The sequence below is a fragment of the Euwallacea similis genome, chromosome 22 (assembly GCF_039881205.1).
Source record: "Euwallacea similis isolate ESF13 chromosome 22, ESF131.1, whole genome shotgun sequence".
Lineage (NCBI taxonomy): Eukaryota > Metazoa > Arthropoda > Insecta > Coleoptera > Curculionidae > Euwallacea > Euwallacea similis.
Genome location: NC_089630.1, coordinates 1,340,694 through 1,365,725, shown reverse-complemented (window position 1 = coordinate 1,365,725; position 25,032 = coordinate 1,340,694). Strand labels below are relative to the sequence as shown.

At 37.1% G+C, this 25,032-nt stretch overlaps 1 protein-coding gene across 1 annotated transcript in view; it reads left to right on the top strand.

Annotated features, from left to right (window-relative positions):
• Window positions 1-711: 711 nt before the first annotated feature.
• The window catches only part of LOC136416113 (LIM domain only protein 3-like), a 31,761-nt gene continuing 7,440 nt past the window's right edge, over window positions 712-25,032 (top strand). The window contains exon 1 of the mRNA XM_066401130.1: window positions 712-1,114. The gene's annotated coding sequence lies outside the window, so the exon portion shown is untranslated. The remainder of the gene's footprint in view (window positions 1,115-25,032) is intronic.

Genomic DNA, 25,032 nt, shown 5'->3' with positions numbered 1-25,032 from the left:
CCCTGGTGGGACAAATTTGAGAGCCTCTCGATATTTGGGGCTGTTGGGATTTTAGGGTACTTCACGTCGAATGTTCACCCATACGGCCAACAAAGTGGTACTATTCAGTAATTTGTTGGATTAATTATTATTACACACAAAGATAATTCGTAGGGATCTCTGCTGGGGCTTCTGGGTGGAACGGTGGAAGCTCTGTGGATCGCGTTTGCTCCAAAACCGCCTTCGCCCAGTTCGCTCCATGGGTGTGCAGATGGGAGCTTCAGTGCCATTTCCATGGAAAAGCCTCGGGTAATTAAAATGTACTAAATGTCCGTGTGTGAACGACCGACTTATTAATGAGCGGTTTACTTTCAGGAACTTCCCTCGGTTGTACCTGCTTGCCGCTGTCGTTTTTCTTTGCCCTGCCGCGTAACTTTGATGGCGACCCTGCATTAGGTTCCTTGCCCGCACTCCCCCTCTCGCCGACGCCTTCGCCGCGGCTCCTTTTTTCAAGTTTCCAGCTTTTCCAAAAATTATTCCAGGTGCTCCAGTACGTCCGTTTTCATGTTCCACATTCAATAATGGTTAATGCCATTATCCGAATGCATAATTCCATTCATAACAGACAAGAACTATCCGATCCGCAGTGAAAAAGCTCTCGAGCTACATCAGTAGTCAAACTGTCAGAAGTCAGAGTACAAAGCTATTCCAATTAGACGAATCGGGATGGTGAGCACGCGGTGTCAATCAAAACCGTTTCTCTCGCTTATTACCCATTTGACATGGAGAGGCGCTCCTGTACCCCCCTTTGAATGGCCATCCCACATTTCGTCCCCCTCCAAGAGGGCTTTTGGCATTCTGCGCGTTTTGTCAAAAGCTCTAAAAGCCTTCGAGAAGGGCTGAAAGCTCGTCGATTCACGATAACCGAGCGCATTTCGAGATCGCCGTTTCGCGAGAGAACACGCACCTACACTCTGCTGTTTGCTCGTTTTGTTAGTGACGTATCTGATGTTGCTGTTGGGATCGGTTAATAACTGATAACGTTGTTGTTTCGTAGTGATTTCGGTCACAGAGTGCCCCCCTGGACATCACCTACTGCGGCCGGTGTTACAGGAAAAGCCCGAAAATTAAAGCGGTAAGTTTCGGAACTTTTAGCTTGATTAAATTCAACCCAGTTAGAACGGATTATTTTAATTGCATTTTGTGTTAGCTAAATGTAATTAGTAAAAGGGGGTAACTTTTAGTGAAATTACTTTAAGAAGTTTTGTTTCGTGCCGAAGGTAACACTTTTTAATTAATTTCCTGCCTGCTGACCATCACCGCTCAGGCTCCCATCACCAGTTGCGCGCAGTTGTTCCTCAAATGGTGACTTAAAAATTCAATCGCAGCGAACAAATTGGATCTAATGGTCTAATTTGCCTTTATCGAAACATCTACTTCATCTTGAAGCGATAAATCGATTCGGCACTTTTCACTGAATGCTGAAGAAATAAAGAAATCATCCGTTAAATTAGAAGCGATTCCCTTTTGCGGACCCGCACGGCTCAAATAAATATCTTTATAGTTAAAAACCCGGAAATGCATTTGATCGAATTAATTTCCTATATATTTAAAGGAAATTACTTAATCAGCCATCCAGCGTGTACTATTCAGCGGAAATCCATTTCCTGTTAGATCTTTAATTAAACAGTAGCCACTCTTCGGCTGTGAGCGACAATAATTAAGTAGTTCATTTGAGTCTTGAGAAATAATTAATATTTTTCTTATTAGATCTTTCGAGCAAATACCGAGAAGCCTGTAATTTTCACTCATTACGTCTACCGTGAAACAAACTTGTAAACCAATACTAATTAGCCAAGTCCTAGGAGGGAACTCTGTGCAAAGTTCCAGCTGCTAATTATCAGTTTGAAAAACTGTTCTAATTAGCCTAAACATATTTTAGATATTAATTAATTCCTAGTTGACATGATCTTTGCTAATTGCCATCAGCGCAATTGATTTTAAATCCAACACCGGGTATATGACCCATCAACGTAATTAAATCCATCACAAGTTTTTAACAAGCCGAAGCTTTAATTAAGCAAAAGCTCCTATTTTCTGTTATGGTTGCGAACGATAATAATTAAGTAGTTTATTTCTGTCTCGAAAAATAATTGGGGTTTTTCTTCTCAGGCCCTTAAAACCAACGCGAAGAAGCTTTTAATGGCCTCTCATTACGGAAGAGTGTCGTGAAAGTTGTTAGTTGTAAACCAATACTAATTAAGCCGGCTGCTTATGAGTCTATGTAAACTGTGGGGTAAATGCGGTTCAAATGTAATCAAGATAGTGTCCAAAAACAACCAAGTATCAGTACAGAAATGTTCGGTATCCTCATATTATGCAACATTTAGGCCAACGTAACGCCTTTAAAAACATTGAAATATACAGGGCGTCAAAATTTTAATTCCGAGTACTTGCAATTGGATGTGGCGTGATTTCCTTTGATGTTCTAGTTCGAATGGCTTCGAGTGAAGGTCGCGCTGTTGGCGGAATAAAGCGCTCGATAATTTTTACGCAGTTTTCGGTATTTCAAATTTTGATTTATCTCGAGTCGAGATAAAACAAATCAAACTGGACTCAATTCTCAATTTAGTGCAAACAAATCGGCACGTGGTTTTCCAAAAATTTGTCACACGCGAACAACGCTTTTTGATAAGTAGGCTTTGTAAATAAAACAATAACGCTTCGGTTGTCAGTATTAATGGCGTCTCCGCGTTTCCCCTCGTTTGGTTCGCGTAAAATATTAAATTTCGAGTGAAAATGTGAAAAAAATTAGGACAACTTTGTACGGAATTAATAGTCTATTTCGCAGAAACGTAATGAGTGTTTATACTGACTGTGCCCGGCTGAAAACAGGTAAATACCGCACTTTTAAAATTCTATTTGGTTTGACAGTACCGGCAATCCTTAATTGTTGACGTTCGGGTTTCCGAAGCTGCCCGATCCCCCGGCAGCATGCTTGGGTAAAGCTTAAACTTAATTCAAGTAGAAGTTTCGGTTACAGGGACGAAAAAAGGCAGAGACGCACGTGAGGCCTAGCAGTGCAGTGCGTGCTGTCTTGAAAAAAAAACTTAAAATAAAACTTAACTGAAAATCTTGCAATGGCAGAGCAATGGCTGAGGGATAGCGATATCCGAAATTGTTATAAATCAGCAAACACGATATAGGGGAATTTTCTAAATTTTTAAGGACAATATTTCTTTCGCCTTGAATAATCTGGGTGCAGGTTCGAAGTGAAAATTTCCAGGGTATTCGCAGAATGAAAAATGTTAAATAAGTTCTTTTTAATTCCTAGGTAAGTTGGAAAGGGTCATTAACAATCATTAACAAAAAAACTCAAGTAGGTGTTGAAACACCAGAGGCATATCTTGGATAAATTCATTTATTATCTGTTGTCACTCAGATGGTTCATGGTAAACAGCAAACGGCTTAATCAACGCCCTACGTTTACGGCTCACCACCTACTGCGAGTTTTTTTTAATGATCATCCGTTGCTAATGGAAATGGGGATTTTCTAGGATTTATGAGTGAGGCAAAGTAAGGAGACGCCTGCCCTATTCTGAGTAAATTAAAACGATGTTAAAAGCTAAGTTTTGTTATATTTTTGATGGCCATAAGTAATTAAGTTCTTCTTAACTTTTAATACTTTTCGCTTGGTTTAGAAAACAATTTTTAGCGGTTTTAGTCAAGAAAAATTCGTGGCAGAACTGTCCATTGGAAGGATATTTTTTAGCAATTTAAGGTTTTGTTTTGGATACAAAGCTGGGAACAGATCAACTTGTTGAAACCTGAACTTAATTTTGAATTTATTTGACTAATATTTTCTTCAAAATGCTGATTCTTTAGTATATTCTGTCATTCAATAGGCACATCAATAGTAAAAACTACACATCAAAAAGTCATAAATTGCTATATGAAAGAACTGCCATTACTGTTATTACAAGACGACCCGACTCTCTCCATTACAATCTACGGCCATAACCGGCAATATTAAATGTATTTATTACATCAATTTCCATGAAATCATATAAACATAAACCTATAATGAAATTACCTTTCAATTTAAGCTTCCTGGTTATGCAGATTTAAATGTCTTTGCCCGTAGTCTTTCAACGTTGCAGCGCAAACTGCATTTTTAATCTGCGTATAATTATTATTGCGGTGATTAAGCTAATAAATTCAGGAATTTCCATTAATGAATAACACATTCTGAATCTTCAGAGAGATTGTGAGTGTGTGTGATGAGCATTATAATGTCCAATTAAATAAGTTTTAAAGCGATATTGTGCGTGAGAGATTGTTTTGTTCAACAGTCATCGTATGTATTTATGCGTAGGGTGTATTGAATAATTAGTTTTGGTTGGTTATGTGAGAAACTAATAAACTATGTTATTACGAAATTCCCTTCTCCCGCAAAGTAATTTCCAAGTAATAAATTGTAGTCCTCCCTGCCTCAATTAGTGGAATTAATATCTCGATTATGAATATTACAGTGGAGCACCTAATTACTTTTTTAATAAATTATACACACCCCGGCAAAACACACAACTTCACTTATGTGTTCAACGTTCTTCTAGTAACAAGCCATTTTAATTAAATTTTCCCCATTCAGTAGTTCCCGTTTATGAATATTCCCATTATAATTAAGCCAGACACGCGTCAACCGGCTTGAAGGCAACTATTCCATAAATTTCGCCCAGGTTTTATGCATCACCCTAAAAGGATGATCCATAATAACGTAACAACTCACTCTTGTTTATAATTACTTTTAGCGATTCTATTAAGGGTCTTGACGCCCCCTCAAGGACCGGAAGCTTGACATTGAAACAAACAGAAGAAAATTTGAAGATGGTCTTCCCTTACTTCAACGAATTAACTATTTTTATGAACAATCGATGAAACCCCATAATTCGACAAAATTAGATGCCATAATACCATCTCCAGCTTCACGATGCAACACTCCTTTACGTCCTTCTTCGCCTTCCCGCCCAAATTCCTTTAGCTGAACTCTGATGTGTAGATTTTGAATAATTAACCTCCACATAACGAGCCATTTCCCGGAAGCAAATTTAATCAAAAGTACATAGGTATAAAGTTTCAGTGTTCAGCTTTCCATTTGGAAAATACGGAGAACCTATGTTTTACTCTTTTTCTAGGATCACCCTTAATCACCCTTACGAACAAATTATGATTTCCTGCAATCCGACAAAATTAGACGTCAGAACATCATCTACAGCTTCAAGATGCTACACTCCTTCACACTTGTCTTCACCTTCCTGTCCAAATTCCTTCAGTACGGCTCGTCCATCATGTAGATTTTTAATAATTAACCCCCCTACAACAAGAGCCATTTCCCCGGAAGAAAATTTAATCAAAGGTACGTAGGTATAAAGTTTCAGTGTTCAGCTTTCCACTTGGAAAATAAGGAGAACTGACTTTCTAATCTTTTCCTGGGATCGCCCCATGTTTGATCGCAGTTCCCTGGCTTACCGCAACAGCCCCATTCCAATAATTGAATCACTCTCCAATAGCTGTAATGCGCTAATAATACGTCATAATGTGCGATTGTATAGCCTGATGAGATTGCTTTGTTTCGTATAGATGGCGAATCAGATTCTTGCCTGCGAGCAGGGCTCTCAAATAGATTGGGAAACGTAATACAATTTACTTTCCTTGTGTATATATCACCCAACGTTCCTGGTGGTGGTGTTACGCTGATTAACTTTCCATGGAAAAGTTCTAATCCACTGACGTGCGTCCAGTATCGACCCTCGGGAATGCGGAAATTAAGTTTGATTAGCCCTCAATATCGCTTTGATTTGGTATTAGTTAATCATCCGGAAATACCACAGAAACTTTTCCAATTGAATAAATGTTGAAAAATTTCAGTCTTACAATAAATCAATAAATAAAGAATACCTGTCAGATTTTTTAAAAGTCGCTCTGGACGCTTCTGGTGGTTAAACTATCAATCACCAATTTTCCAAGTCGCAACTGAAAGCGAAGTCTAACATATCATATAATGACCAGTGGCGGAACAATCCTTTTTCAATGAAAGAACGGCTGAGAATGTCAGTTGTAGCAAGCAAAGGAATTCCTTTTTTTTTTCTTGGAATCGTCTGGTACGTCTCTGGTTTGGAGTCAATCAATTTTCTAGGCCGTAATTGAAACTTAAATCTGACATATACAATAGACAATGGTGGAGTACGGTCTTTTCCAGCGAATTCCATTTGGAAAATCATAGTTGCTAGCTACCAATAAGTAGAAACATTTTTGGGAATTGTTGTAAAAATGAACTTGTACGCCTCTGGTTTTTATCCAGTCAAAGCAGTAATTTTTCCAGGCGATAACTGAAAGTTAAATTTATCAGATTACACGATAGGCAGTGATGGAACATGCTCCGTTTCAATAGGGTAAAATTTCTGGCAAACCTAGGAATTCTTGCAGGTTTTCGGATAATTTTTTTAACGGTAGGTCTACGGCAGGAGTCAGGTTTTCATAATTTTTGATTTATTTATTTTAGAATTTCCCAGCGAACCGCCATCTTTCCGTCCCCCTTCAGTCCTTTACCAAATATTGCTTTGCCATAACATGCCAATTACACTTGTCAGCTGTCTCTCCATTCTTCTCTCCCCTCATTTATGTTTCGTGCAATTTATGTAATTGCAACTAGCTTTTAAAAGATTACACCTGCTAATTCTGAGATATTACATAAAACTTTGTGTAGGTATTTCTTGGTATCTGCAGTTGGTAGAGTACCGTGCCTCTATAAATGGGTTTCCTGATAAATCGTCTCCTGTGTATAGTAATGTGATTATACTATACTATATTAAAAGCAAAGCAAGTCCGTAATAGACGTTGAAAGCTATTAAGAGACATCTTTGTGAAACGTTAAGTAGATAAGCCGCAATATGGAATGGTCCGTATTTTTATTAAATGGTCACTTAAAGTGATTACAGCATTCCGTGATTAGTTCGGTCACCCTGCAGACCGGAAATTTAACATCGTTAAATGAGGTTTGAGTCAGGTCAGAATAATGCCTATGAATTCTAATCTGAAAGGAACCTGATTTTCCAGTCCTGCACTCAGGCAGCATAAAAATCGTTATATAATAATTATCTGGTTTTAGTAATAAATACACAGTAAACAATATTAGCATTAACTGTAAAACATTTCCCAATAATTCGCTGCAAAATTGATAGTCGCTTTGTCCTACATAATTACCATTTCGCAGCATTTCTATCTGCCTACCACGCCTGATGGTTCGGCAATTTTTAAAATACCGCATTATACAATCGTTGTTTTATGTATTATTAAATACTTTAATGTGATAATTAATATGGCAATTTATAGGCGAGGCGCATTGTAAAATAAACAGTTTGCAGTGTGATAAATTGCCCGCGTTTGTACAATTTTTTGAGCTTTCGACATAATAAGACAAACCAACACTATTTCAGACTATCTAAACACGTAGTGTGGTCAAGTCTGAGCAAACATACCTCATGCCGATTGACAATATCAATTGAGCTCTACAAAGCCCCCGTACTTCTTTAAATTTATTCAAATACCTAATCATCCTAAGTCAACATTGTGATCGACTCAACGTTGTTCGAAGCGGCTTCAATTTAAAATATTTCAGGGGGGTCCTGATATTTGCAGATATGTATACGTGATACACTTGGGCGAATCTTGGACTGTTTGTATTAAAAATTGATCTTTCCCCTATTTAATTTGTTTGATTTAATTCATGCAAATCTTAGATTCTCAGTCTAGGAGATGCCAGACTAAAACACATGTACTCAGATCCGTTCTTCGTGGTGGCCCCCAAGTAAAACAAGCACGTTTAAGTGGCACGTAATTCAATATTATTTGTGTAGTCGTGATATTCATATCCTGGCCATAATATCACTTCACAAGTAATGCATGCGGTGCTTCTCTTTCAAACCGTTGACTTTGCGTTTGTAAGCGTGTAATTACCATCATTGAAATCCGTACGGGAAAGCTGACTAGGGCAATTATGATTGATACTATTTAAATAGGGGAAAAACAATCTAATTTACATTTAATTATACTAGTTCTAATACAAAGGAGGTGATTATATTCCAAGTAAAATAAAAATAAATTACCGCAGGCGCGCATACAAAAATCTTATTTAGAACCAGTCGAGAGCTTTTCCAGTAGGTTTATAAATTTATAAACCAGTCCAATTAAACCCTGCTTAATAAGCGTTGTAAAAGGCTATACTGTGTTGTTAATGTTTAATTATCAATTATTTCTTGAGTATCACGAAGTCGTTTCAGGATTTCCTTATTAAGGAACAGAAGAATGCTTCGCGATAACTTGTGTCTGTCTTAATGGGGCACAGTTTTAACAAATGGACATTGAATTGTCGTCCAAATTGACGTATACGGCTAAAGTAAATAAACGAATACATTAATTTTAATGCCTCTGCTTAGTTCGAATAATGGACTTCGCTAATCTACCAGATGACGTTATCCAGAAGAGGAATGAATGAATTGCCTCTATTGGTGTGCTTGAAAATTATTACACGCAACGTGCAGATATGCGTATGCACTGGGAATGGTCAAGGTGAGGCGTTCTTTGTTGTATTCTGGACTATAAAGAATTTCAAGGATCGTGATCAATGAAGGAGGTATGGGGAAGACAACTCAAACGCATCTGGAACATGAACCTGAAAACAGGGAGCAATAAACAGCTAATGGAAAGACATTAATTCCAACTCGCCACTTTACTGGACAGATTCTTTTGGACGAGTTAAGCCTGATCCAAGAAGATGGGTGCAGAAATGGACAGGTCAGTCTTAGTGAAATGGTTAGTCTTAGTGGGACGGAATAAAGCTGCAATACAGATTGTCTTGGAGGATGTTTTAGTGATCTTCATCCATAGAACTTCTAAAACCCTTGAACTTATATGAGTTCACATAATGCTTGTAAGAAGAGACTAATTTGCTTTATATTTCTACTTCGAATCACCATATCTGTCGCACACACAAAGCCCAAAATAACTGTGTTTGACAGGGTGAAACAGAGACTCTCTTTTAGTCCAAAATTTTATTTTAATCAAGTGTTTGAAGTGCCTCTATTTCCGAATGAGTGAGTCCACATTTAATCCTGCAGAGTGGGTAACTGACTATATTTCTTCTCTAAATTGCTCTATTTATTGTCCATAGATTGCCTAAATAGTTTTAAAGTTTTTAAAGAGTCTCTATTCCCGAATTGTTGAGTCAATATTTAATCCTATCAAGTGGATAAATGTGTTCATTTTTCTTCTTCAAAACGCCAATTTGCACTTCATGGAATACCTGGACTACTTGGGGGCTACAGGGCCGCATGTCAATTGTGTTTTACTCAGCAACTTCAGCCTATATAAATTATTGAGAAAACGTAATTTCTAATGCGCTGACGATAATAGCTCTGCATTTGACTTTGAAAGAGACTTGAATTTTGGCACAAAATCCGAAATAATCGAGTTCTACAGGCTGGGATACTATTCATTTGCAAATTGGCAACTTCAAATTTTATCCTGTATAATAAATATGTAAATAATTCTATATTTCATTCTCAAATTGCTCTATATATCGCTCATAAAAATGATTTTCCGGGGTACTAACGACAAAGACATTGTATTCAGATATTCTAGTTTGATTTGAAGTTTTTGATGAGTCTTTACACAATCTTGAATCAAATATCTAGGAAATTGAAGCTAGTTCTCTTTCTTTTTCTCTAATGTGAACTTGTCTCTAAAGTGAAGAAGATTAAATACAAAGATTCCTCCTGGAAATTGAAGCTCATTTCCTTTATTCCCTGCTTCGACCTTGCCTTTATCCTGAACAGACTGACTAGTAATTGAGGATATTCCTCTTTACTTGCTTCAACTCTGAACGTGTTCCTAATTAAAAAAGAAAGGAAAGGAGTTGAGGCCAGCCGATTTTGCCTGTCTGGATTTCCTCTTTATCTTGAACCTATCTCTAAATTCAGTATGGTTTATCCTGAGCAGAAGGAGTGACAGTTGAGGCTGTTCTTCTTTACTGGCCTCTAACCTGTCTCTAAATCCCAGCCGCTTCAATCATCCTCTTTTTTTGTATATTGAACAATATCTCCGTTATCAAAGTAAATAAATCTCGAGTAAATTATGCAAACTTCCATGTTGATTTAATACTGAAAACCTTTTTTTGGGATCAATTTTAGAGTCGTTTAGCCGACTGCACTAATTTATTTATGTAAATGTTGTCACTCGGTCATGTTATTAAATCCCAAATTAATTCGTCAACCTGTTAAATAACTTTTCAATGTTTATTAGCGTCTTTCATCTTGTGTATTTTCCAATTAAAATCCGAGTTAAGAAAAGCGTCCCGTCCTCTCGAAAACTGTTTCTCACAATGCATGTTAATGACTATTGATCGAAAATTTGAAATAATCTCTATCGTGCAATCAAGGCTTATATCCAATTAAGTGAAGCCGTCGCTCTTATAAGAGCTGGGCGTCTTGAATAATTCATAATAACAACTTTCTCACCTTAACCCGTCGTGACAACCCACCAAAACAAGACTCTGTGAAGATGTAAATGTAATTAACGTCTTTAAGTGCTTTGGAAAATAATTATTGTAAACATGGCTTCAGCTGAAATGTACGCATAATGATGGACTCTTTATATTTATGGCAAATCTGCTAAAGAAACGTCAACGAACTACTTAGCCATATCTTTCACATTCAGAGTCGATTATCTACCCCTCACTTCCTGTTATGCCTAGAGAGCCCAAGGCTCATAATCTAAATGACAGACCCGAGGTGTTAAGTAAATTTGTTTCTATTTGTCGCATCCTGCCTTAATCATCTGCGTTTCGGTTGCTTTTTTTATACAAAACATCGTAATGGCCCATTAACATGTGCGTCTCAGTTTTCTTGTCAAAGGATGAGGAGCACCGAAATCCTCTTATCGAGTTGAAATATCAAGAATGCACCTTGCAAGAACGAGGAATAAAACCCCATGTTAAACGAACGTCCAGTCGATATGTATAAGCACTTAATCTCGATTATAAAAACACCTGGATCTTAAATCATTCAGTATTAAATTCGGAAGCTTTCATGGAAAGCCGGATTTATTATCCGGTTTACGGTTGTTAAATCAGAGGGATGTATATGGGATTTTTGTAGCCAGGCGTCTTATAATGTAACAATCGCAGCGAGAGGACAAATTAAACTAGTACATTTCAAAGCATCATTAACAAAATTAGCACTATTCTCTTCGGAAAGCGTGTCAGTAAAATGACTGTGAAGAATGTTTTGCTTGGCTCAGAATCAGTGTTTACGTTTCAGAGTGTGTACAAGAGATTCAGCTTGTGTTACAGGCGATTTGTAACTGTTCATCTTTGCATTGCACCCATTAACTTCAAAGAGATGCCGTGTAATACGAAAAAATTTCCAGAAACTCTTCTTTCCGTTAATTTCTGGATTCTTCTTTTCGAGCGAGCGCAATGGAGCCCCCTAAATCAATGATCGGCCAACTTGATTATTGCAAATATTTTCAGCATTTTAAACCGCATTTAATGCTTCATCATTTATTTTAATATAAACAAGCTCGAGATTCAGTATGCAGAGCTGTTAATTGAGCTCCAGTTGTTCTTTATTTACGCACAATCCAAAGCGTTAAATTTCCAAACGTCTTAGTTAAATAACCCAAAACTGATTTTCTACCTTTCATATCGCCTGCACTATCCACACCAGCCTGACAAATTAACGGTGGTTGTATAAGCCTAATATTAAATGCATGAAAAATCCAACTAGTTCTTTAATAGGTTTATTTCTATTCTCATTGTTCAATTTTTATTTTGAATTTGGGCTTAATTGGAGTAGCACAAGAATTATAATTTAAAAAATAAAGTGTCTTTAAAATATATTGCGTGACGTAGAAAAGAGAGGACCTCGTAAAAATGGTTTCATTTAAATAATTCGTGGCTCGCATGTTTCGTATACTAACATAAGTACATTTTTAAAAAATGAAACAAATTCAATGATTAAAACTCGAAAAAAACTTAATAATATGTCGGCCCTCCGTGTTGTCTTATGCACTCCTGGACATGCCTAGGCATTGATTCGATGAGATGATCGATGTTCTCTTTAGGGATCTCTTTCCAGGCTATCTGTATGGCATTGCAGAGCACCGCTAGGGTTTTTGGGGGATCGGGTAAATTTTGTAATTTTCTACCCAGAATATTTCAGACATATTCGATTGATGATAGGTCTGGAGATCGGGGTGGCTAAGGTAACAAATTGATTTCACGTTATTAAAAAAAATCTATAGTAATGCAAGTCACATGTGGTCGTGTATTACGTTGTTGAAAAACAGGATTATTGAGGGTTCTGAGATAGGGCAGAAGATGCTACACCATTATTCTTACAGTCTGCTGCACCTCGTCACCTTCCTACTCTTGCCCTACCATTATATCCAGACAAAATCTGGATTTGTCGCTGAAGACTACAGTATCTCATTCCAGGTCCCGTTGCATCCATTTTCTGTACTACTGCAATGGAATTTTTGATGAAGAACAGTACGAGGTAGCACAAGATGGGATAAATGATTCGTATTCCGAAAGGCCATCCATGTTCAACAAACCACTGGTCTGCCAGCGCCCTCGACGTGCCGAACATCTCTCTTACCGCCAAAACTCTAAGACGGCGACTTCCTTTGAATGCTACTGAGAGAGTTTTTTTTTTAACGAATAATAAAAAAAAATCAATATTAATGAGGCAGATTCGAATCGTTCACCTTCATGAATCTCGCGTTTTTTCAAACTCATTTGAATCCCAGTTAACTTCCTACCTATTGGAAGTTGCGACACCTGACCTCTTTTAAATGCCCCTCAGGGAGGTTTTTTTAGGAGTGAGCTCTTGAACAGTCATTTATTTGTTTCAGTTTCGTGTGTATCTCCCCATAACTTTTTTTAAGGTCCTATGGAAGAATACGTTTCATTTATGTACCCCTATTGCATAGACTGGCAGAGAAAGCTGGAGGGTTTCTTTCGGCCATATGAAATGAGCTTTTAATTGAATTTGTTTATGTTCGTGCGTGCATCGTTTTTAAATTCGATTCGGAATGGCTTGTGATCGGGTAAAACGGGGAAATTGTTATTTCTACCCTCCACGGAACCCCTCTTGTTCCATTCAGGATAATGCCGCCGTTGATATTCGGTTTTTTGACTTGTCTTGAGAGACCGAAAGTAAACAGGGGATGTTTGCAAATTGCAATTTTCCTCGCCATCCATTAGGAACGTCATTTTGCAATAAATAACGTCTTATCCTGGAGAGGCGAAAATGAAAAAGCTAAATTTCCTGTAAATTTTCCTCCATATTGACGACGTTCTATTCAGTATTTGATTACATGAATTAGGGTGCAAAGTACATAAAGAAAAAGCGAAGCCCATTTTAATTTTCGAACGAAATTGTATTCAATTTCCGGGCTGGTGATAGTCAATTTAAAGTTGGAACCAGAGTAAATCACTTTTGAGGGCAAGTTTTCCTTTTTATTTGGGTGTTACGTGATAAATCTTGGTTCCAATTATTATGTTCTATTCAAGCGATTTTGGTTAAGGTAATGATGAAACGGGCCTATTTCTGCCTCTTTGTGTGGCTTTCATGTTTGGAATAATCACGGTTTTTGTCACGAATTCCATTCGGACTTTAAGTTACATACTAGGACAGGTTAAATTGAAATCAATTATGGAACATATGCAGGCCAACTAAACCCGAACAAAAGCCGCAATTACTGGCGGTCGCTATTATTCCCATTACACTGTTCAACTTCTCGTAACTGGTTTGAATAGGTATAATTATTGCAGACATTTCATATATGGAAAAATGGCCACATTGTAGATTTTCCTTGTTTCCCTTTATGCATGGGAAATACTCGTAATATCCTAGATATCTCTCGAGTAAAACTGGACATTACTCTTTCAAGAACATAATCAATACATTACAATTTGCTCTATGATGGATACAATTTGAGAAAGGTAATTTAGCTCGTATTATTCCTAATAAAATTCCCTGAATTCACTCTATTAACCATGTTCGTCCTCTACAAAAAGCAGTAATAACGACCTATTCAAAAAAGATTTATTGGGTTTTACCTACAGCGATACAATGCAGGTTATTGCTTGCTTGTTAGATGTCTTTGTGTCTATAATCTCAAGTTTACATGATCGCATGAGGGATTTATTCGTGAATGAGGCTAATTTTTAGCTTCTCACTCCCTTCAACCAGCATTTTCTATTCACCATTCATCGGATTTTAATGTAATTAAACATTCCATCAAGTTTGTCTCGAATTGCAATATTCCATTTGATGCCTGCAAAAACCTTTTGTGAATTTAATATTGTAAAGTAATCCTGTCAAGTGAGTTTAATTGTGTATTATTTATTTTTGCAGTCAGTATTATTTTGAAATTAGTTTATTGTTCAATGAGATATCGGAATGAGCAATGAATTTCGATGATTGGTAATGGAAATTTGCTATTTTTAACCGATCAGAGCTTTTCAAACGAATCGATTTCTCTCTGGTTTAAGTTACAATGAAAGTGGTCATTTTTGTAATAATAATACTCAGACGTGTACATGCGGTAAGTTGGGGGGCACCACTGAACAGAGGCGAACTGCGCTTGCCTGACTTACAGTTTCACTTCAGATTGGAACTTGATTTTTTTGCTTATTGATACATGTTTGCTCGTAGAGGAACTTTCATAGGTACCCAGTCTGGTGATCTAGCGTGATTCATCCTTTTGGGACCTACGAGGCCTCTCCCTCTCTCCTCAATGTATTCGATGTGACTCGCCAACCTCAATCCTTCATCAAACATTTCTCCAAAACACTTTAAGTTTTTTAAAAAATTTAATTTCCTTCCATAACACTTTAATTGTTCTCTCCTTTCTTCTTCATTTCTCGACTAGCAATACTGCTGTCGTTTTTTCTAGCGTTAGCTCTAATTCTGATGCTCTGTCCACCTAGTAATCACTGTCTGTTTTAACCTCAAGCTCGCACTGATTTGCTGCCGTCACTGTTGTTGATACGTCGCTTATTGGTATCTGTAAATATGTTGTTCACTGGTGTCCTCTGAAGGTCTCAAAAGTCACCCAAAGGTCTTTCTTGTTAATTTCTGGTCTTAGATGCAACCATTCTAGACTCGTCGCTGTATCACCCGAAATTTGCTGCAGAAACCTCGATTGAAATGGAAGGTTTCATCGGCATACTTCGAAGCGTTCATTGGCATACTTCCAAACGTTCATTGGCGTGCCTCGATGCTTTCACGAGCTGGATTTTTTTTAATGTGCCATAATCTCTTCTTGCTTTGGAGGAATTCATCATACAGATTGTTCCAACAGAAATCTCTGAACTTTTAACGAGAAACTCTACTGCTCAAACCAATACCGAATAGTAATAATTCGTATTTATTAAGGCCACACCAGTAGTGGAGTTATCAGGATTTGCTGATCTCCCAGATTGTACTAATTGGAGTAAATAATTTCCATCCTCGGCACATTCTCATACAATCAATTAATTAGCCGGTTTAGATACTGTTTGCATTGTGTAAAGGCTAATTAGCAGGATTTTATTACGTGCACTAATTTAATAACTAATGGCGATATCAATAATGACGCAAAGAACTCTAATGAATGAAAAGATTGTTCCAATAATTGAATAATTTGTTTGGTAGATTGTGATGGGTTTATCGGTAATTTCGTTAATTTAGCAGCAAGGTTTCCGTTATTTAGGGCATGGGTAGGAAAGTTGGATTTTACCCTGAGGATGTCCAATTATGCATGTCTTCTTTGACTCTTTCTCTTGAAAGATCCTTATTAAAAACATACGGGTAAATTTTCTTTTCATGCTGCACTTGGGCCAATCAGGGAGATTGTTAGGTTCTCTAAAAAGGCATTTCAATGGCTTTGATCATTAGCCGGACATTCGATACATAATTCGAGCGTTTATATCGTGCTAGTTTAATTAGGCAGCTGCGAGCGACTGTTGATAATTTATGAAGACTAAATCAGAATATTTACTCCTACGCAGTATTCTCGTTAAGAGATACGCCAATTACGCGGACGGCAATGTTAATTGTGCTACCACTCTCTAATCGATCTCAAAAACGTCTTATGTTTCGCTTAACGAACTTTTCAGGGATTTCACAAAAGATCTGCTCAACGCGATGCCCAAATCCTAATTAAGCGGCTCGTAATAAATTAGAGCAAAGTAATAAAAAGTTAATAATATAAGAACCTTAGTTCGATGGTAAATTTCGATAAAAGTAATTTATCTGAAAGGGCCTGTTTTGTGTTGTCTGCGTCTAAAGTGCTCCATCGACGCCTTTAACTTATATACGGTTACTTCCAATTTACTTAAAAGGGCCCTGGCCACTTTGTAAGCTCAATTCTTTACAAAAATCGACACTTATAACAGGCGAATTATTATACTTTATTGCGTTAATGTTCAGACTTACGATGCCATAACTGAAATTAAAAACTGCCAGATTTTTCCGACTCGAGTGCCTTTATAATTCCTTTAAAAGCCTCGAACCATCTGGGAAATCGCCTCGCCTAAAGCCAGTATACCATAAGTTGAAACCTTAAAATCTATATAAAACGTATAGAAAATATTAAACAATTTAAAACAAGTTATGCTCATTAAGCAAACATCAATTATACATTTGCTTAACGTTAAGCGGGTTTACTTTAGCATTAAAATGCGAAATGCATACGGTTTACCTGTATGAACAGTTTAGAATAGGATGTTTTATCAGCTTCAACTTAAACAGCCAAGGAATAGGTTTATACAAGCTGGTGCTAAAATATTTATTAGACTTGAATGTACAAATTACGCTATCAGGGAAAATAAACACTGGCTTAGAATTCCTGTTTTCATAACATTGTGAGCTGGGGGTATTCCTCAGAAAGTGACGGCGATTTTCGTCTTTAAGACCCAAAATCCCCATAAAATGCCGCTCGGATTGGGGCAGACGTCATATAGGTGAAAGGTTTTGGAACTTGTGATTTTAAGGGATCGAGAGTTTTCAGGCGAAAAAGGCCGTTCTTCAGGGAAGCACCCTTGGCCTATCTATTACCCGATTGTTACAAACACAAACCATGCACCCCCAGGGACAGATTTATGGCGCAAACAAAAATAATCCGTTCACCCGTTATCAAAAACTGTGTTTTCTCAATGAAGGTTTGTTTGAAAGATTTTTCTTTCAGACGTGTGTGTCTGTAAACAAATAATTTTAGCTATGCGAACACTTTGATGAGCCTTCCCAGGGGGTAGTTTGAGTGGCAGAGAAACAAAGAAGCTCCATCAGGTATTGTTTGGGGCATAAAGCCTGTTAGCTATCCAACAATTAAATGCCATCTCACAACAAATACGCACTAAACGGTCTCCTCTAAACATTCTGGCGTAATATTACGTTGTAAAACGAGCAGTGCACACCCTGTAAATGGCCATTACGGTAGCACTCTACTGCATTCCGGCCGCTTCATTTGAACAGGGCTCGTTATTCCGCTCTCTCTGTCCGGCTCCGCTTTCCTCCTCTGACGTTAATTGAATTCTGTGTTTGTGATGCTTATTACCAAATTAGCAACGCTTAATTACCAATATGTTTTATTAGTAAACACGACTACTCGCTTACATTAGACCGCATTAAACGTTCAAAGCTTTACGCGGCTACGCTCCGAAACATAAACTGCGCTTTGGGACCAAATGCCCTTTATCTCCCTATACGTATGTACTGTACGCGGGTTTATTTTAACAGTGAAGCGTGTACTGTTTTCGTGCTTTTTTGAACGAACTTGAAGCAGAAGAAGTTCTTTTCAGCAATGTCCTCCAGAGTTTGGAATACAGTTTTGCAGCCCTTAGGTTTTTCTGCATTTGATAACTATCTTTTCAATTCTAGGACGCAACATTTTCCACAATTGAGGTAGAGCTTCAGTTACTAATCATTTTTTGGGATCATTTGTTGATGCAAAACTTAAAACAAATATAACATAAGAAACGATTTTCACATGACCGCATTCGCCAAATTATCAAGAAACAACCGCACTTACTTTCTCACTTTATAGGGCCATTTATGGATGGTGCTAGAGGATACCTGAATATTTGATAAGCTTTTGCCGCTCTGGAAAATTTTCATTTTTCATGTTGTCAAGAATTTTTACGATTTAAAAAAATTTTGTGAAAAAAAATCAGTATTTGTTGTATACATGAATTGAACGTGCAGTGGAATTTCTTTTATATGCAGACGACAGAGCATTCGTGGCAACCATAGCTGGAAAGGGGCAGAATATCCCTGTATTTACGTTTCGAAAGGCCGGGATAAACCTCAATTAAAAATGCATTCATTAAACAGTATTTTTAATCACAGTCGACTGCGAATTAGTACGCCTAATTGCACCGGACCATTTTAAACCATCATATACACACGAGAATGGATTAGCGTTACGAGTTTTAAATATAAGAGCCTGAACACCCCTTTTAGCACAGAGAGGAATTTTTTAAACGTCCCGTCCGCAATTATGGCATCAAATTACTAATTACCCTAATGGGATCCTGTAAATAATACAAGGGCTTATAATAGCGCACGGCCTACACTAATTTTCACTTTAGTGCAAATGGCCCTATCAGATGCTGTGGTGACGTCTGACGTGTGGGTTCGTAATGGGAATTTTGTTAGGATTTTCCGGCTGAGCTCTTATGTGCGCAAATTAATAAATTTCCGGCATTTTATTTTTCTTTTTCCCACCTCAAATTCTTTACCTTCGTGTTTTCACGATATATGTTTCGTTACCTGAAATGTTTAAAATTTTATCATGGCGTAATGGCATTTTTTCCAGCAAGGTGGACATTAAGATTCTCGGAATTTTACCCACGAATGCTTTTAGTATTTTTAGTTCAAGTCTTGCAGAAATGAATCAACAATACAAAATTATATTTTCTCCTTTGTTAGTCGGGCTAAAAGCCTCATGTAATCTTTTAAGTGCGTTTTCGAACCAGCCCCACCAATAAACATGCAAGATTTATTTAATTTGGAAAACAACCTCAACTCTAAATAATAAGAATTGGCCATTTACTATATTAGAAATAAGAATAATATGGATTGCAATAACAAAATGGACTCGCCCGTAGTCATCAATAGTAGTTGAGTCCCTTCTATCACTGGATATCTGTAAGTAATACACTTAGAAAGCCGCGCATATATCAAAGAATTCTTCCCATTATACAAATTGACTATCGCAATCAACTTAACGAGTTGAGAGAGTTCCGACGAAATTTTACTACATGACGGGCTCAAGGAGAATCTGGAACACAAAAATATGGAAGAACAATTTTCTTAAGCGTTTATTCGGCTGCGAGATCAGAGATTGTGTAAAAGTTTAGTTTTCGCCTAGTTCAAACTTGCCGTAATACCAAGAAAAAAAGGTGATGTTTCAATTAATTCCTAACTAAGAAACTAATTTGTTAAACCAGAAAAATGACTGTCAGAAAACCGTCATGAGGCATTCATTAATTTAATAAGGCGTGGAATTTTTCGCAACGTTATAAACGCCACCTACTTTCTTAAAAACGAGATGGTGCTTGATAAAAATTAATTAAAAAACATTAATTAAAAGCCGGGATAAGGATTCCAAAACAAGTTAATATAAAAGTCAGTTAATAAAGGGTGTCATTTAAAATTTTTATCAGTTAAATTTCGAAGCACGTACGATAATTTTGGCTTAAAATGGACGATACTCGGAGCCGCTCAGTGCCGTGGAAATCAGCTATTTTATTACTCTTTATTTGGTGCATTGTTATCGATGTAATTTAGCAGTTCAGCTCAGCTTAACACGACCAGTTTTGTGAGCTAACCCCAAATCCACCCTTTCGATTCAGGTATGTTTAGTTTTAGACCATTCTGGATAACGCTAGAAAAGGTGCATTGCGCGTACTGAGTAACCTGAGCCCTGCACCGGTAAATTAAACATGTTTTCCTTTCGAGGAGCAGTTTTTAAAATTGAGGATGGAACATCAACCACTAAAATTTTTTTCGAGATAATTTTTTGATAGAACTTAAACCGTACTTAATGAACATTTTCCATATGAGAGAGTTCTCCAAAATGTCAAGAATAAGTGCATATCTAGTCGAAGTTTATGGGACAGTTTATAGATGGCGCCAGCGGAAATTAATGTCTTTAATCTTGCCGGAAAAATTTGCAATCACCGTATTGTCAAGATTTTGAGAACTCTAACAATTTTTGAAAATAATTAGTTTTTCCTCGTATGAATTGGACAAAAAGACTTAATATTTGGCAAATTTCTCTGATTTAGGATAATGGAGAACAATCAGTTTCATGGGGCATCGCTACCTCCAAATCTACCCTCAAATGTACCCACCAATATATACCATTCTGTCTCTTTATAAAATCGTTTAAGAGAATTCCGTTTAGGGTGTTGAGGAAATTACTTTTCAGTAACCTGACCTAACTAATAAACATTCCTCCCTTTGATTGATACACCAACTACGGCACTGGCGAAACAAGAGGGACGGAAAAACTTTATACTTGATTAGTAGCGTTAAATTAGGACCGAGGAAACTTAATTAAATTTTATATAATGAACTAACTGAGGAAATGCTGAACAAAAATAATTAAAAACCTAAATTTGCCCCGCCTGGTGAACAGTTAAGTGACAAACTTAATTAACAGGGTTATTCTTTGGATACATTCGAGTGCGTTTCGGCCCTTATCGTCAAAGTTATCGCCTTTCCTTATTAAAAAAGCGGAATACATAAAAAGGGCGCCCGTAAAATGCGAGTGAGCGACAGGAACAAGCGACAATGTAGACGGCTTCGCTCATAATAATTAAAACCCTTAAATGGGAATCTGCTATATGTATTGTATTCTTTTTAGTCACAATCATCTTTGGCAACAGGATTTGCTTAACATCGTCTGAAATAACTCGATGGTCTCTTGAAAGGGCGCCCTGATCAATTTCACGCTTATAACGCACCCCATACAGTCCATCCTTTTCTCCCTTGCTCCGCAAACGCAAACTCCGTCCTTTTCAAAGCCCTATCCGTCACTTACTTCGCTTAGTGCCACTTAGTTTGCTTTGTTTCGCCCTTTCTCTCGTTTCCGCTTATTTATTTTAGATTAAAGTCATTCAATTTATCATCTAATTATCTATTTTCTCTCTTTAAGATGGATACACTTTGATTAGGGAATTAATTGTTAATTTCTCTTATTGACTCGGTGATTTATTACGGGGGATTACGGGCCTTATTTTTTTAATTTAAGGGCTTTCGTCTTTCGGTTTTCCATTACCTACGATCTAATTGGAATTTATTTTGTTTCGTTAAAGTCAATTTCAAAATGGAAACAGATATAGATTTTCGAAATCAGTTCGTTCATTGACTTATCGAGGCCCCTATTCTGCTCCTCTTCCTCCGCAAAAATCGAAAGTTTATGAAGAGATATTCTCACTGGTATTACCACATAGTTTAATGCGGGCTGCAGGCTAATTGGCCTAAAAGTTAGGACTCGTTTAGTCGCGTTTTTATGCCTTTTAAGACATAAATTCCATTAAGAGCATGTAAAAACAAAGTAGAGTTATTTGAAATAAGTGGGCACTGAGCTTGGAGTAATTAAAAAGGACAATTATAAAAGAAATCCCCCTTCGATGTCTTTTTCTACGACGAGCCAGACAATAAAATTAGCAAATTAGCTTTTAGCCCCAAGAAAAATCAATGGAAAGAAAACTCCAATTAACTAAAGTAGTTGATTAGGAATTCAATACCGTAGCCTTAAGCGTCCGCATGGGGAGGAAGCGAGAAAAGGAGTGTAACAAGCATTTGAGGCTCTATGTGTCTTATGAGACACGGAGATGCAGTTGGAGCGGTTTCTATCGGTTCCTAAAGGCTTATGGAGCTTGTCAAGTTTGAGCTATTATTTTATGAGTTTGCTCCATGGCTTCCTGAGATATCAGGGCTCATATTAAACAGTGAAGGGTTTTGGGCAATTTCTTTGTAGCTATCCCTTTTTAAACCTTCTCAGTCGGAACGGCGTTAATTTGTGAAACCTCCTTAGTAAATGATGATGAATGGTCAAGAAGGGGGAGAAGAGATTTCAAGCTGTTTGAAATCAATAGTGCGCCAGGTGTCAATGTGATACGCCACTGACTTCTGGAAACTCGCCTGTAAATAACAAAATTTGGAAAAATATTTGGGACTTCGAGCTACCTAAAGTTAAGTAGAGCTTTTTCCTAAAGGGAGATTAAACCAACTCTTTATTAAGAATAGAGAGTATGTTAGACGCATTAATACTGAAGTATTTTATCTCGTTTAAAGCTCTATTTGGTACGTCCCTGATTCTGGAAACTAAATTTGTAAATCTCAATATTTGAAGAAGAACCTTAGGGGTTTCAAACTCTTAGAGAGCCAGTGGCGAAGCTTTTCCTAGAGAAATTAAACATTTTCTTTAAAAGTTGGGTGATTTTTTTCACTGCTTCTACTGGAGTTTTTTTCCCTTTTTTAAACCTCATTTGCCATGATCCTGGCTTCTGAAAATTCGCTTGTAAATCCCAAGATTTGAAGAAGACTCTTTCAGATCTCAAGCTCTTTAAAATCAGTGGCGAAGTGTTTCTTCGGAAAACAAAATATATTCTTTAACAGTTGAATATAGGGTGATTTTCCTGGAGTTTTTGACGCCTTTTTAAGCCTTTTTTTTATAGAGTCACCCCATAGCAGGACCTGATATGAGGTTCTGCAGCTTCAGACCTACGTTTTACGCTCTTTTATTTTAGAGCACTTTGGTAAAGATTCGTGAGTTCTCCGAGATATTGGTGCTCAAGGGTTATAAACCAACGTCCAAATTTTAGATGCAGTTTTTTCTTGAATTGATAGTATTCTTGAAAACCAAGTTAAAATATAAAAATTGTAGAAACTGCATTAACCATCAACCATTTCAGCGAAGGGGGCATTTCTTCTAGGCCCCTCAACCCTACCCCCCTTCAATTCAGTAAGGGGGAATTTTCTATATCCTTTCTAATACCCCCTCTCCCCCCAATCAAACCGCTTGTGGCAAACATTTACATAAAACAATCTCCCTTGTGTTATACGAATATTAATAATATATTAGGAGGAACAAGACTACTGGCTGGAAGACCCCTGTCCCCTTAATACTCCTGCCAGTTGCTTTTCTCTGACATTTTTATTAAACTCTACAAGGTATCCGTTTGGCCGATACATACGTTCCTGCCATTGACGTATCGTAATCGTCTGGATGTTTTTCGTGCCCTCATGCAATATTAGATGGAAACGCTTTCTATCAGGAAACGTTGCTTAGGGCCCGGTCATATTGGACGGCACATTTCCAACACTTTGGAAATTCAATTCGGTCCCCCAAACATGTATAGTTTTTTAGGCGATTAAGAGAAGTCTGGATTTATTCCTGGATCGAGGAGACCAGTTACGCCCCTGCTCACCGTCCAGCAATATTTTGTTATTGCCTTGCATTATTTATTTCCTTGCGTATGCTGGTCCTTTTCAAGGGAAAACTTCTTATATTAACTTCGTGCTTTATGAAAAATATTATTTCTTTTAGACAGAAGTATGATGTTTACGTCAATAAGGGCGGGGATGGTAATAAAACGCATATATTGCAATATCTAGAAAGCATTAGAAAATCTAACAATGTCCGGAATCAAATTAAGATCAGTTTGTCACTAACCCAATCAGTGAACTGCATCGATGATCGACAGCTAATTGCCCTGGTTTCTTTTTATATCCTCACGTGATATTCAGTGATTTCAGTCATGAATGGGGAATTTACAATTAACTTTTCTAAGTGCTAATAACACGAACCTATCTCCTTATTCCCCCTAATTTGAGCTTGGAAAAAATCAACTTCTTCAGACTTTATTTCCTCGAACAGTTGTAAAACAAAGGATACTTTTCAAGTTTTTAATTAAAGTAAATGACTATTTCGCTTTATTACCTCAAAAATTAAAATTTCTTTTTGTGTATTTTTCGTTTATTAGCCCTTCTCTCTACGTTATAAAGTTAATTATGTTTTCGCTTACACAATAAAAAGCAAATTTGTACTTTCGAGAGCACAAATAATTGTTATTTTTACGCTAATTAAAAAAAGTGAATTAGGTCGGGTTCGCTTTAATTCTCCTCTTTGAGGGCATTGATTTCGGCAGAGGTTCGATTTTTCAATTTGATAGAAAGAGACTTTAATGATGAATAAACATTATTATGGAATAAGGGTATATTTAATGGGAAATAATTCTGGCTGGTAAAAAACAAATGTTCAATTACTAGAATTTTCGACAAGGTGAGGTGCACGTTGGTACCAGGGACCTCCAAAAATCTCTTAAAGTATGGTACAAAAAGCAGTTAAAATTGAAGAAAAACTGCAATAAAAATCTTCAAATAGCAACTTCGACAAAGCTTAAAGTCTCTATTTGGAGGCAGAAGATCAAATACAATTCCAGAAATCCGGAAAAAAATGAGTTTTCAATACGATTTTTATGGAGGACAGAACCTGGTAATTTAACGCTACCTTTCCAAAATCTTCCAATCTGTGAAAGTGAATAGTGGAATCTTGTGTAAATCCGGAACACCGATAAGCTCTTTCAATTTAAAGTACTACACAGCTCTTTCAGAATCAAGAAGGGAATTCAAGAATGATTGTAACAAAACCCTCTGAATGAGAATTTTCGAGAAATCTGGAATCCATTAGGTTTAAATGACAGCGCAACCTCAGTTCCAGGTGATGATATGATATATTTTCCTCTTCCTTACGTCCGGAAATTGGTAGCTTCAGATCGAAGCCGACTCTTATTCCAGCAAAGATAATTTAAAACTGAATGGCCTGAAATAACTTGAAATTTTATGTTCAAATTTTCCAGAATTCTGGAAACCATCCGTAGACCCAGAAAATCCTGGATTTATGTAAGTATTGGCTGGGGCACTCTTTAAA